The sequence below is a fragment of the Cryptomeria japonica genome, chromosome 4, assembly GCF_030272615.1.
Source record: "Cryptomeria japonica chromosome 4, Sugi_1.0, whole genome shotgun sequence".
Classification (NCBI taxonomy): domain Eukaryota; kingdom Viridiplantae; phylum Streptophyta; class Pinopsida; order Cupressales; family Cupressaceae; genus Cryptomeria; species Cryptomeria japonica.
The window spans coordinates 113,589,822-113,601,192 of NC_081408.1; positions in this window are offsets into that span (position 1 = coordinate 113,589,822).

Sequence of the window (11,371 nt, forward strand, 5' to 3'; positions counted from 1 at the left end):
CTTCTGGTCTACACACCTTCATTCTTATATCCTATGATCTGTTCTTTCGGATGATTCTTCTGTACATATCAATTGGGGATCTTGTTTGGTGCATCTTCTACCAGTCCATTGTCAGATTTCTCTTCACATTCAACATTTGAATCCTCAATGTAAGGTGTCGGTGCAATTTTTCTCTATGTGAGTCTTCATCTATTCTCACATTTACACTCTCAACCACCCTTCTCAATCTCTTGTTGTAGAATTTGTAGGCTTTACTGTTGGCTATCCTAAGAAGATTTCTTCATCACTCTAGGAATCAAAACTTCCTAATCCATCAGCATCTCTCTTGATGAAACACTTACTTCCAAACACTCTGAAATGCTTGAGTGATGGTTTCCTTTCATTCCATAACTCATAAGAAGTCATTCGATTGTTCACTCTTAACTGTACCTGGTTTAATGTGTAGACTGCAGTATGAACTACTTCCTTCCAGTATATATCCGATATGTTGGCCTCATTCAACATTGTCCTAGCCATCTCCTTCAATGTCATGTTTTTCCTTTCTACCACCCCATTTTCCTGAGGTGTCCTTGCAGCTGAATATTGTCTTCAGATTCCATGTCTCTCACAGTAGTCACCAAACTCATTGGAAGAAAATTCTCCACCCCGGTCTGATCTTAATCATTTTACCTGGTATCCACTTTCATTTTCTACCACCTTCTTGAAAATCTTGAATCTCTCAAATGCTTGTGACTTATCATGTGAGAAGGCTACCCAAGTCATTCTTGAGTAATCATCTATAAACAACATGAATGCCTTTCACCGTCCAGTGCTCTTATCCTTGTTGGTCCACATAAGTCTATATTTATCAAATCCAAAGGTCTTGAGGTGTTATATTCCTTTGTTTTAAAGCTGACCTTTACTTGTTTACCTCTGACACATTCATCCCAGAATGTGCTTGCTGGTTTTATGATCTGAGGTATGTTTCTCACACACTGGTTCTTGCTTATCTTAACCAGATTATCAAAATTCACATGCCATAATCTTCGGTGCCACAACCAGCTTTAATCAACCTATCCCATCATGCATTGGGACTCATAGCATTCCTTTAGATTATAGGCATTACCCTTTGTTCTCTTTCACTTTGCTACCACCTAACCAGTACTCTTCTTTCTTATCTGACAACCGATAGAGTCAAATGAAAACTTGTACCCTTTGTCACACATCTGACTTTCACTCAGTAGGTTATGCTTCAGTCCTTCCACACAGTACACATCATGAGCCTTGAGCTTTCCATCAATATTCAGTGTACCCCAACCTTTGATCTTGATGGAGGAGTTGTCACCAAACCGAACTGAACCACCATTCCAATCAATGAGCTTGATGAACTTTTTCTTGTCTCCAGTCATGTGATTTGAGAAACCACTATCAACTACCCATAGATTTCCCCTTTCAGCATGTAGAGTAGTCTACACAATCAAGCTGGACTCTGTCTTATATTCCTCCTTCTCTACCCAAATCAGTTTCTCTTCTTTCTTTTCCTCTTTTGTCACTTTGTGTTCCGGTTTTGTTTCTAACTTCTCATCCGGTACCATTTTATTTTGCTTGTCAGTTCTCAGTTGACAATATCTTGCTATGTGACCAAAATTTTGACACGTATAATATTTCACATTAGCATTGTAAGGTGTACTCAAAGAATTTTTGTAGGACATTTTCATATTACTCCTACATTCATAACTCTTGTTACCAGATTCATTGCAATTATAACATGTCATTTGTACTTTGTAATGTAGAAAATGAGTTTCTACTCTCAAAATTAGGGTTGACATTCATTTTCCTACAATCTACCATTATATGACCAAACTTATTACACTAGTGACGATAACCATTAAAATTTGGAACATATTGGTTAGGTTGTCTTGAACCTGCAAAGGAATGCCTCATTGGGGGTCTTCCTTTCATGTTGCTAACTCTGGTGAATCCTTCATGATCAACACTTGCATTTCTCCTTGGATCTGCATGTTGATACATTGAGTATGATCTTTGGTTCATTGATTGAGTATACCGGCTTGTGTGGCGGTTTCTAGCAACATCTGCAAATGTATTCTTGTCGGTATCCTTGTTTACTGTGAATGTCTTCTTCCATTCACCTTCATTTGAAGAGGTGAATTGTATCTCCTTATTGAATGTGGCTTTGTTGTTTGAACTTTGACCTTCTTGAAAGCCTAGGCTACCGATATCTTTAGATTGCTTCTATATGCTTAGCATCTTGTCCAGGGCTTCGGTGTTGCCTTCATATTTGCTTCTCACTTTTATTTCTTCCTAACTTTTCTCTAATTCCTTCCAAAGTTTCACTATTTTAGCTTCTAGATTCGGATGCTCCTTTTCCTTTTCACTTAGACCAATACTAGTAACTTCACACATCCTCTTGGCCTCTTCCAATTGAAGTTTTAGATCTGCAATTGTTTCCTTATATTCTTCAAGAGATTCTTCCAACATTTCTTGTTCTTTAGCTGCAGCCTTTTTCACCTTCTACAGATCTCTTCTTGTTTTCTTTATCTCTTCCAAGGCACTGATGAGTTATGCTTCAAGATCCACTTCTCCTTCTTGTTCTTCCTCTTCTCCTTCTTCAGGTACCAGAACCTCTTGAGCCATGAAGAGGTTTTCTCTGACTTCATCTCCACTGCAGTAGTCATTTGAGGCACTTTCCTCATCTGTGGTATCATTTTCATGTGTGTAAAGATTGCTCTGCTTCTGGTAGCCTCTTCTACCATGTCGGTAGACATTCTTCTTCCTATCTTTACCATATGACCTACTACCACTTGATTCATCATCTTCATTCTTATCACCATAGGGACATTTAGCAGCAAAATGTCTGATCTTTCCATAGTTGAAACATTTCAAAGGCATCTTGCCTTTGTATTTACCTGAACTTGTCTTGAGTCTTCTGACAAAGTTTTCCATGATTTCATCAGATTCTTCACCTGTTGCATCATGAGCAGACTCTTCTTTTTCTTTTCTTGATGCTTTGAATGCATCTTCTTTCTTTACAGCCTCAATACCAGTAGTCCTCATCTCATAAACAGTTAGGGAGCCATACAACACATCTATTGTAAAGACTTTAAGATCATTTGCTTCTTCTATTGCTGAGACTTTTGTATCATACTTAGATGTAAGAGATCTAATTACTTTCTTCACTACCACCTCATCTTTTATTTCTTCTCCAAGCCCTCTAACGGTGTTTGTTGTTTCATCAACCCTTTGGAGATAATCAGCAATCTTCTCTTCATCTCTCATCTTCAAACCCTCAAGTTGTGCTCTCAATGTCCGCAACTTGGCTTCCTTGACTTTAGCATCACCTTCAAATATCTTCAACAACTTATCCCAAGTTTATTTGGTAGAGGAGCAGTGCATGACTTTAAGAAACTCATTATCAGATAACCCACTAAGAATGGCATTTTTAGCTTTATCATTGTTCTCATATTCCTTCTTATCATCTGGATTAGTAGGGAGATTATTAGGAACTATATACCCATTCACAACTAACATCCATACATCACAACCTAGAGAGGACAAATAGGTTTCCATTCTTCTACTCCAAAATGCATAGTTGACACCATCAAACATAGGGGCTTTTGAGGAGGCGGACTCATTTCTCGCCATTGAACACTTGACAGGATCTACCCAAGCTAGAGAATTCTTTGACAAAAATAGGGTACCTATGCTCTGATACCAATTGTTGGACATAATGGATCACTGAGATGGGGGTGAATCAGTGATTTAAACACTTTTTCTTCAACAGAGAGATACTGGTAATATATAAAACAAATAGAGTGCTAAACAGTAGCTCAAATAGTGCACAAGAATGCAAAACACAACACCAGATATACAAAGAAAACCCAATATGGGAAAAACCTTGGTGAGAATAGTTGTTGGAGATCTTCTGCTCCAATCCAACCTCACAATGTAAAAGATTTGATTACAATTTTACGACACCAACCCAAGGAGCACCAACCCCTAATTTATGAGTGTAGACATATAAAAATGACCACATTCCTAAATGAATATTTTATGTTTATTCCTCTATTTAGTCAAAACTAATTTAACTAAATCACCCACATTCTTCTATTTTATTAAAGTAAATTATTTAATTTATTTAATTAAATTCACTTAAGCCCATTTAATTGAATAAATCATTTTATTTAATTAAATCCCTTCTTCTTACCTTTTAATTAAATTTATATTTAATTAATAGTTTACCCCAATTAAATAAATCTATTTTATTTAATTTCACAACTTGCAACCAAATTGAAATAAAACAATTTATTTTAATCCTATTATCCCTCACCCACTTGCATTTTCCTACGTCTCCCACTTGCCTCTCTAAACCCCCTTCTAGATTCTTCTAATCACTTCTAAATTAGCCTAACCCATCTCCTAAATATTGTCACATCCCTAAGCAAAGGGAAGTCACTTCTCAAACCCTCAAAGTCTTTGAAAACCATTAAAGGCTTTATGTCTCCAACAAGTTAACCTTGAAAGTCTTCCAAACCATTAATGGTTAACTCAACCCTCTAGCATGATTAGAGACTTTTTCTCTTAACTCGACCTCCATCTCACCCAAGGGTCTCATCAAACATTTATTGCTTTGACCATGGTTATCCCTTTAACCTTTGCACAAGAGTTTACCCCTTGGGTAAAAGCTTTATCCATTGGATAACCCTAACCTAACCTTAACCCTTACCTCCTAAGGTAACCATGAGGTCTTCTCAAGCATTTAATGCTTCTTACCTCTCCTCTCAACAAGTCTTATGTTGACAATTTTCACCATTTCATTGGTGAAAATTGTAAACATGGATTGGCAACTTTCAAACTTTACCCTTGATTAACTCTTTCAATCCTGACCATCCATTGCCCTATTTTCACTATAAATAGAGCTCCCATTCCTCCATTTTAAGGATCCATGCAAGCTTTTAGTATCTCACTTATGCTCAATTTTATCAATACATCTAGCTTCTCTTTGTAATAGGAATTAATCTAATAAGCATTTTAGACTACTTCCTTTATCATCAGCTTAAATCATAAACTAGTATATCATGTTAGGGTAGTATTTTTACTAATCTTGTCATCTTATAATCTAGTTATTGCATTCATAGAATCATGCATAGATAGGGTGTATTTTCATAATTAAACCAATCATAAGCATCCCTCGTTCTTGCATTTGTCATCCCTAAGCCACTTTGCTCAATGATCTGAGAGCAAAGGCATTGGCTTGAGGGACCTTGTGAGATAGAGAACCATGGAACCAACCTTGGTAAGTTGAGTCATTATCCATGACTCCATAACTTGCACCAAGAAGTCTTGTGGGTGTGTGAACAAGCTTCTTTGAGACCACATTTTCACTTTTCAAGTTTCATTGACCCGCTTTTCCTGCACACATTTCTGGCGCCCACCATGGGGCACTACCCCATTAATCAAATCGGTTTTTAAAAATAAACACTTTTGCAGGTACGCAGGAAACAAGAATCAACGCGTAGGGAACATCCCTTAGCACATCTGGTTGATCTTTTGGCGCATCTGACTTACTATTTGGCGTGTGGGACTCATTCCCCAACACGTGCAGATCATCCCTAAGCACATCATCCTCACTAAAATTTTCTTGTAGGTCTCGGCACGAGAGAATAACAGAGTAGCACATTTGGAAAATAGTTCAGCGCATCAGGTCTACCCAATAGTGCATCCTAACTATCTCATAGCACATACAGTCTATTTTGTAGCACATCATAGACAGAGGCAAAATTAAAAACTGTAACCGAATGTGAAATTAAACTTGTTGAAGTCCACCAAACCCACAAATTTTCTAACAATTTTACTTGGTATCTTGTAGGGTTTTTAATAGTTTTCTTGCAGAGGGGAGCTTAATTTTATTTCTAGGATCATAAATAGTTTGAGTTTTTACTAAATTAGTTAAGTTAGTTAAAATATAAAGCTTTTTTTAATTCTTGTTAGGTAAAATTGAACTCATTATGTTTGGGCCTTACAAAAAAACACAAAAACAATTTTCCTTGCTTTTCTAGGAGACAAAATTTTCAAATTGGATCTTAAAAAGAACAAATCAATTTTTCAAGTTTTGCAAACAAATGTCTTAAAAAGAACTTCACCATCCTTTGGTGTATAAAAGGATCCATTTTAAGTTTTAGCAAAGTAAAGAATCACATAAGGTCCAAAAGTCTTTTGCAACTAAAGAGGGAAGATCTTCCCCTTTCAATCAATTTCTTTTGTTGATGAAACATCGCATTTATTTTGTTGACCAAGTTCTTTTTTTAATAGATCAAAAAATCATTGCCTTGAAAGGTTAAAAAGAACACCATGTTTTCGTGGAGCAACATCTCCATATAGAGTTAGCAAATTATTACTTTGAAAGGCTAAAAAGAACTTGTGTGCTTTGTCTCAAAAGTGGAAGGTATATGCTCTCCGCTTAATTGGGTGATCAAAAAGCCAAACCACTCTTAAAGCTTTCTTTAATTCAAGCAATAAATCCTTTAGCAAGCCTGCCTTCCTGAGGGGTTGAAAAACTCTTAAAGCCATTTTTGGTCAGTGTGAAGGGAATGACCTAAGTGGGAAACGGCTTTGAAGCCAAGTGTTCCAACCCACTATAATCAAAAGTGGAAAGTGACGAAAGTCCTTTTCAATGGTTGCGCACAGTGATTAGTCTTCCCCCAGTATCCTTGAGATATGTAAAGCCTTTGTTCTAAAGGTTGGGAAGCCTCTTGAGGGATTTTATCACTGACGGTCGAACAGGAAGCTTGATTACGAACCTTAGCATAGAAACTTTGAGCCGAGTCGATAACTAGACATTTGTAATATCATAGTGCAAGGGTGGGGAAGAATCCACCCCCAAGATTGCTCACCATATATCTCCCAAGATAACTACTCAACTGTGAAGCAATTCACTTTGAGTTAATTTCTGGCAAAAGGCAAAAAAATGGGCACCCCCTAGGGGGTGACACGATTGTTTGAGCTGACAGAGTATCGAGACTAGTGGGCTATGATATTGCTTATGACCCTTGAATAAAGAGTCTGATTGAAATGCATGTTGTATCTAAACCTGTCAAAACATTGGGGATTTGAACACATCCTCGCAGAACATACACTTATTGTTTAGGTTAAGCAAAATGGTTGTCTCTTTAGTGTTGTGCTTTCATTTGTTACTTTAGAAAATCATCCATCAGCATTAAAAACTCAAAACAAAATTCCAAAATTGCAAAAAAACAACCAAGTCAAAATATATTAGGGTAGTTTAGCACGTAAGAGCAACTTCTTATCACATAGGAACCATATTTTAGCGCATGGAAACTATCTTTTAGCGCATTAAGGCTTAACAAAAGCGCTTCATCAGAATCTAAAAACTACCAGTTGCAATTAGCGCATTTTGAAAGCAGTTTAGCGCGTTGAAGCATCAGCTTAGCGCGTGGAAGCCAAATGTTAGCGCGTAGGGTTTAACTATTAGCGCATAGGCGGCCCATATTAGTGCATAACCTTTTGAACCAAGGCCAAAGCAAAAATAATCAGTATTAACCAGTTAGCATGTATCAGGGGGCAGCATAGCGCATGGAGTCTTTTCGCTAGCGCATTGAGAACTTTCTATAGCACATTGCGTCTCTATTTTAGCGCATAGCAAAAACCAAAAAAAACAGGGGGCAAAATAGAAAAAAAAAATTGAAATTTTAAAAACAATTTCAAAAGCTTTCCTTCATCAGCCTAGACTTCATCAAGCAGAAAACCAAAAACAGAGTATCAAAACCTATTTCCAAAGCAAAATTTCCATCAAACAAAGTTGTCTAAAATCTGAAGCTTGTCGCAAGATAAACATATCTCTCCTATCAAAATCAAGAAACATCATCACAAATGGCAAACAGATCCTTCAATCAAATGGATTTTTATCCCAAAACACACTTGTTTTAAAAACTCCAAGTTATCAAATCAAGTTTCCATATTAGGAAAGCTCGTATTCCATATCATTTAACACACTTTGTCATGAGGGGGCATCTAAACCTTCACTTTGATAAAGTAAAACTTGAGTTTCCAAAACAAGATAAACTAAATCCAAAAATAAATCAAAGGAAACCATTGATCGCTTGCGCATGACTAATCCTCATATTCTGAGAAGAAACAATATTTATCATAACACTAAATTGAAAAAACAACAACCGAGTTCTTCAAAACTTGCCAAAAGAAATAAATTTGTATACATCAATCACCAACTCTTCAAATCTCATCGAACATTCCTTCGTCATATACAATTATATCTTCAAAACAAAAAAAACTAATTTGACACGGAACCATTGAGGAGTAGAGCATTCTATCAAAAATCCACATTCAGCCAACAAATAAATTGTGGAGGAAAGATTAATCCAGCATTCTTTCTCGAAGAGTGCATCACTTATAACATACCCCGATTTGAACCACCAACCCCTGAGCAAAACATTGAAGAAGAGTTCGTTCCTTTTGTCACAGAAAGATTCTACTAGATGCCCATTGTTACTCGCTCTCAACGAAACAAACAAAGTGAAATGCAACCGGAATCCAACATGAATCGGAGATTATCAAATCCGTTCGAGCGTCCAAATCTAGAGGACACCAAAATTTCTGAAGAACTTCTTCAAGAATGTCAAGAAAGCGCTTCATTTCATAAACTTGTGGAAAGACTCATGGAAAACGACAAGGAAAAATATCTGCTCATGCTCATAAGCAAAGGAGTTAAAATTCCTGAAGGTTTAGACATGGACATTTTTAGAACAAGATCTCAACATTACGAATATCAAGAATGACAAAGAGAGGAAGAAGCACGTGACCCTGAACAAAATATCCCTAAACAAAATTTGCTAGAACAAAATATTCCTAAGAAAAACATCCCTAAGCAAAACATACCATTTCATCCTAGAACTAATGCAAGGGAAGAGCTCTTCCATCAGCAAAATAATGCACCTTTGATTGCTCTCACTCAACAAATGCAAATTTTACAAAGACAAATGCAAGATATGCAACAAGGGACAACAGTACGATACTCATTAACTGAAATTTGTCCTTATCCTTTTGACAGACGGTTAAACATGGTGCCTTTTCCCCCAAACTCAAACATTCCAAAATTCAACAAATATGATGGGAAAAGCAATCCTCGTGATCATGTTTGAGAATTTTGTACCATGAGTCTTGAATTTGCTCATGATGATACCTATTTAATGAGGTTATTCCCAAGAAGCTTGGGAGGGCAAACAATGGAATGGTTATCCAAAATCACGCCTCCCATCAGATCATTCGATGAACTAGTCAACAAATTCATAACTCAATATTCCTATAGCATTCAACATGATATCACTATGCTAGATATCTGTAACACCAAACAGAAAAACAATGAAACTTTCATGGTATTCCTTCAACATTGGCGGCGTATGGTTTCAAGATATCCTCGAGATGTGCCTGAAAAAGGAAAATATGGAGATTTTCATCGACAACTTGAATAGTGAGATGAGTTACATACTCAAGCTTCAATGCATACCATCTTTCGCCAAATTGATTGAGAATGGCATTTAAGTAGAAGAGGCATGTGTCAAGAAAGGAATGTTGAAATTCTTGAAAGAAGGAACAAGTTCATCCAATTACAATAATCAAAACAACAACAACTTAGACAAATCCAGATTCTGGACCAAAAACAAAAACAATGGAAATGAAGGAGGCAATGAATCAAATGATCCAAAATCAAAGTAGCCCGTGCTCGCGTTATCAGGTAATCCTCAAGCTACAAAAAATCCCAAAGGTGCTAACCCAGGCACTAACACTTATGCACTGAATACCAATCAATATCAACTCAACACAAACAACACCAACAATGCCCAAAACAATAACACCAATTGGGGACCTAATCCAAACTCACAGGGTAATGCAAACAACTTTCTAAAACACATTTACACACCATTGGGGCAATCACTAGAGTCAGCATTTAGAGAACTCTTGGCGAACAAAATTATCTCTTTACCAGCAATCAACAAATTTGAACCACAAATCAAACCACCCTAGTGGAATGACTCACACTTTTGTGATTTTCATTGCAACAAATGTCATCAAACAAATGATTGCATGAGGCTGAAAAACATTGTTCAGGACATGATTGATAGAGGCGATTTAACAGTCGATGGTCTCAAGACAAATGGTGACCATGGAGCCTTCAAGAATCCTCTTCCAAACTACAACAAGGATGGAGCTTCAACCTCAAATGATACACATGGAGCTCGTATCAATCAAATATATACAATAACACCATCAATCACATAACAGCTGAGGACAATCAAGTCAATATTATCACAATCAAGGACAGGCGTGAACATGAATCTGTCAACGTAACAACCAGAGCTCAAAAATATGTCTTGAAGGGACATATGTCAACAACAAATACCATACCCAAAATTCAATATGATCTAGTCAGTCAACTATGCAAAACTCCTACTCAAATATCTATACTAGAGTTGCTGAAACTTTCGCCAAAACACAAAGACATATTGGAACAAGCGTTACTAGAAACAAATGTACCTCAAGATCTGGATGCTGACAAATTCCAAGCCATGGTGGCTCATATGATAGGGCCTCATAACCTCACTTTTTCTAAGCATGATAATATCTCATTGAGCCATCCACACAATACTCCACTCCACATTGAAGTCTTGGTCTACAAGCATCGAGTCAAAAGAGTATTAATAGATGGAGGAGCTGGACTCAATATATGTACCTTAAAACTTATTTGTGCATTAGGCTTCTCTGATAAATCTATTGATCTATGCAAAAGATCACTATCAAAGCATATGATGATGAAGAAAGATCATCCAAAGGAATAGTAATGTTGCCAATTCAAGTAGGACCAATATAAAGGGACACTATGTGTCAAGTCTTGGACATAGACCTCACATACAATATCTTATTGGGCTGACCCTAGATACATGAAATGCAAGGAGTACCTTCTACTTATCATTAGTGTGTTAAGCTCCCCTACAATGGACAGGAGGTTTCCATATCAGCAGATCATAATCCTTTTCAACATTGTAATGCTATGGGGGTAGCCCAAGACATCTTGGTTCCACATAATAGAGAAAAACAAAGTAACTCATCACCAGATCTTCAGCAAGAAAAGTCTACATCACTGTCTATAGATTTCAAGCAAAAAATGAAAATCAAAGAACAAGGCATGGGGGAGTACTCTTTGGAACCCATGTGTTTGGCCAACTTACCAACATCACCTAGATCTCATGGATTACCTACAGAATCAACACATCAAGCAACTCAACCCATGACCAAATTTGATGGCACATTTATTCAACTAGGCACTCTAGCACATGAATTA